The following is a 4,346-nucleotide window of genomic DNA, read 5'->3' on the forward strand; positions in this document are numbered from 1 at the left end:
AATCAATTTATTTAAATCGCATCACAATTGACTAATAATTGCTAATTACTTCTAATCTAACAACCTAAACATAACTAATTAAAACTAAACCAACCTAAAGCATAATCAGCCAACTAATCCTGGATTAGTGAGATTACTCACCAAATCACGCGCAAGTCGGATCAATCCGACGGCGGCGACGCGAGGAACGATTGTTCCCAAAGCACGGCTCGGGTTCGGGGCCCGGAAACGGCCCAAAACGGCCCACGAACCGACTGGAAACCCACTCGTGGGTTTGCTGGTTCGGCTGCGAAACAGGGGAAAACAGAGATGGTTAGGGGCGGAGAAGGGTCGGGAAGGTAGGTGGCGGTCCGGCAAGGCTGCACGGCGGCTCCGGCGACTTGCTCGGCCACCCACGGTGGCTGGACAAAGCGGAACAGGCGGGAGACACACGGAAAGACCTGGGCGCGAGGGAACGAGGGCTGGCGGAGCGGTGGCCGCACGGCGTGCGGTGGCAGCGGCGGCCTAGCTCCCAGGTGCGGCAACAGACGGCTGCTTCGGTGAGCTGCTACCTTTATCTTGCTGTTCGTTCGAACCAAAAGAGGGAGAGAGGCGTCGGCGGTAGCTGAGGGAGCAAGGGGAAAGCAGAGGCGAGCGGTGAGCGGCGGAGCGCGGGGAAGGATGACCGGCGAGCGGCTGAGCTTGGGCGGCGATGGCGGCCGCTCTGATCCCAGGCGAGCTGCTACCGCTTCTGTTCAGCTGGGTCGAACGAAGAAGAGAGGAAGAAGAGGGGTTTCTGTCACGTGGGGTGAGGGAGAAGAGAGAGGAGAGAGAAGAAGATAAGAGAGAGGAGGAGATAAGCTTTGACTAGTCAAAAAGGAGAGAGGAGAAAGCAAAATTGAATTTGGCAAGGGTGTGCTCGGTGGGGGGAAGGCTACGCACGAAGGAGAGAGGAGAGGAGAGAGAGAGAAAAGAGAGAAAAAGAAAAGGGGGAGAGAGAGAAAAAGAAAAATAAAATGCATACTTCCTTTATGCAAATTTTCCTTTTCTCTTTTCCTTTTCCTTTCTATTTTCTTTTGGTCTTCTATTTTCTTCCGATAATTTCTTTCTTGAAATTTCGGACTCGGCAATAAATTGACGAGCGATGAGACAAAATCCTAAAATTAAGAATTGTGACGAGCTTAAAATTCCGATTCCCGAAATCGAGTTCAATTTCGTGGTTAAAAATCGATCGACGTGATTTTAGCTCAATCTAACCAATTAGGTAGCTTTTAGGGATTTTACGGCCGATACATCCCTTAACGGCTTCACCCAATAGGTTAGTTAACTCGTGAGTGATCAGCTCAGAGAAAAAGGGCCGTAAACACGTTGACGAAATGCCCATTTCACTTTATCGAAACGGGGTCGAATTTCAGGATGTCACAATTAATCTTCGCTGCTCTACCTGCCTTTTCGGGAAAGATAAACCATTGTGCAAGCTATTGTATGTAACTCCTGAAAGGATTGTGGGAAACCCATCATTTCTCAAGATATTGAAATGCTTGCATAGAAAGGTACTGTTTTTGATACACTGTGTAACTTTTTCTGAAAGTTTCTTTTTAACTTTTTGATACTCGACCATCACGCACTGCAGGCACAACTAGCTGGTTTTGTTGTTGATGAGACACGTTGTGTGAGGTATGCTCTTTGGCATCCTTGTATCTAAAGCAAAGATCAAGATAGAGTTACATTAAAAGGAATAAGTATTTATGATGTTCCCTTTGCAAAACTACTGTCCTTGTTCCAAGCGAGTTAACTTTTATATGCTCACTCGAACTCTCTTTTTTCGAACATTTTTACATCTTCTGTGTTGCTGGCCTAATTACATTGTTGGTGTCATGCTAAACCTTCTGAAACCCAGACTGTCTGTGGAGTTCTAGTATAACAGAATGCAATGTTGAAATAACTAATTCTGGAAATGATCTAGTTCCTTCTTTTGCGAAATGTCGGTGGCACATCATTAATCATAATAAGCACAATGCGCACAACTAAATTTAGCTTCACGGAAATTACTTTCGGAAGTAAGTGAAAGTGTCCATGTTTGGCACGATAGTCAGGTCTTTTAAGCTGGTTCTTGTGTCCCTACTTATTCTTTTAACTTTTATACCATCTATCAACAACTCAAGATATAAGGCAAAAGTTCACGCATGTGATCAGTGATCGTGTTTCTTATAAGGTCTTTATTGGACTTGCTCTGCCAGTGCAATTTCATGAAAGGAATGTATCCATGTTTTGAGCTTTTCTCCTATATTTGAATGATTGTAAACGTAAAGTTTATTGATCATTACTTTCTCGGTTGTCATTATTGCAGTCAACAGGGACATGATTTTTCGTCCATATTATATGGTACTGGGATGTCTCAAGCAAAACTTTCCATGCGTCCCGGTGATGGCCTTAACTGCAACTGCCACTCAGCCAGTTCATGAGGTACAAAATTTGCACATTATCCTCCAGATTATGTTGAAAATTCATTTGGGTCTGATCGAAATGTACATCCATTGCAGGATATCCTAAAAGCTCTCAAGATCCCCCATGCTCTTGTTCTCAAGACTCTGACAGACCAAACCTAAAATATGAGGTCATATCTAAGACCAAGGAACCACTGAAGCAGCTTGAAGAGCTACTAAAGAATCGTTTTGCTAATTTGTGTCGCATAGTGTATTGCCTCTCAAAGAGTGAATGCGTTGATGTTGCAAATTACTTGAATGATAAGTGCGGTATAAAGACGGTGTACTATCATGTTGTATTAGCAGCCCGTCAAAGAGTAGCTGTCCAAAAGAAATGGCATGCTGGAGAGGTCCAGGTTGTATGTGCAGTCATTGCTTTTGGAATGGGAATAGACAAACCTGATGTTGTAAGTTGAAATGGATTCTAAGCCTTTGCCTATTTTTAGTTGTCAAGCTGACATGCCAGCAAATACTCAACTAATTTACCTTTTTTCTAATGCTTTAGTTTCGCTGATCGGTTTATTGGTGTGCTTGGAAGTAAACTTTGCTAGTTCCTTGGTCCAGTGGCCTGCTGAATTGTCATCCTTGGCTATTGATTGCAACTAGCGCATTATGTGTTTTTTTCACGTCAATTTTTTCTTCCACGCATGGCATTTGTTGTGCTGAAATCAAGTTAAACTAGGATAAAGTTCTTTTCTTTACTGTAAAAGTAGCAAATGAATCTGATCTAATTTGTCCTCCTGTTATGATTTTTTTATCATATTTCAACTTTGATGGTTCAGTAAATATTTTTTATGGCATGTGGTCAGCGTTTTGTCATCCACAACACAATGTCCAAGTCAATCGAAAGCTGTTACCAAGAATGAGGGAGGGCAGGAAGAGATAATCTACCAGCAGTGCGCATTGCTCTATATGCAAAAAAGGACTTCAGTCGGGTTGTGGGCATGTTAAGGAGTGGTCAAGGATGTAAAACTGAAATCTTTAGAAGTGCACTGGCTCAAGCTAGGAAAATCAGCGATATTGTGATCTCAAGGTAATCCAATTTGTGTTCTCGACTTCTCTCTGAAGATCTCAACTAAGTGATGCTTCTATTTTGTGTTTACACTTTCCACTTTGTTCTATTGATTGTTCTTAGTGTTAGTCTGGCATTACCCCGTCTGGATGCTGGATCATTAGATGGATCTGTTGGCAACATATTCACAAAGTAATGGACCCTTTGGGCTAAAATCATATTCCGCTCACCTAAATGGAGCAAAGTCTATTGATAAACGGGTGTTTCTTCTCCAATTTGTGAATTTTCAGGATAAGTGTCAGTGGCAAACCTTACTTGTGCACTTTGGCATGTTTGTGAATCAGGAAGACTGTAAATATGGTTCTAATCCTTGCGACAATTGTCTCAAAACCTCTTCATAAAGGTAAACCTTTCACGTGTCAACTCTCTTGATGGACGACACATACCGACTTACGCATGATCTTGAGCCGCACAGTTCTTCTGGTTCCATCATCCGCAATTATTGGAAGACCACATGGTAATGAAGGGGCAAAGGTCCTTAACTATGGACAAAGAATTCTTCAGTTGTGATGGTCTTGTCATCTCATGTTTGTCTTTTCCTTTCATATGTGACATGTTCCTTGTCTGGAACTAATTATTTTCGTATGGGGAAACAAAATGTGGGTCGACATATAAACCAAAGAGGCATATGGGAACACACCCTCCGGTCTTGACTGCAGAAGAAAAAGTTTCTTGTTTTAGTTCAGCAAAGAATAACAATGAAATCCAATTATACGAAGGCATGTTGCAATTCTTCTTTCCCGTTTTGAATTAGTGATGAATGCATATCATGACTGCATCTAAAGTTAGTTTACTTGCAGATTCAATTT

The 4,346-nt window shown here is 42.4% G+C and overlaps 1 long non-coding RNA gene across 2 annotated transcripts; it reads left to right on the top strand.

Moving 5' to 3' along the window:
• Window positions 1-2,387: 2,387 nt before the first annotated feature.
• On the top strand, window positions 2,388-4,019 carry LOC120286395. Of its 2 annotated transcripts, XR_005548111.1 has the most exons (4): window positions 2,388-2,445; window positions 2,523-2,872; window positions 3,275-3,498; window positions 3,881-4,019. It is a non-coding gene; the product is annotated as an uncharacterized LOC120286395 (long non-coding RNA). The 2 variants fall into 2 exon arrangements; XR_005548110.1 differs by lacking the exon at window positions 3,881-4,019 and having other exon boundaries at window positions 3,275-3,844.
• The last annotated feature ends 327 nt before the right edge of the window (window positions 4,020-4,346 follow it).

This window comes from Eucalyptus grandis, chromosome 2 (assembly GCF_016545825.1).
Source record: "Eucalyptus grandis isolate ANBG69807.140 chromosome 2, ASM1654582v1, whole genome shotgun sequence".
Classification (NCBI taxonomy): domain Eukaryota; kingdom Viridiplantae; phylum Streptophyta; class Magnoliopsida; order Myrtales; family Myrtaceae; genus Eucalyptus; species Eucalyptus grandis.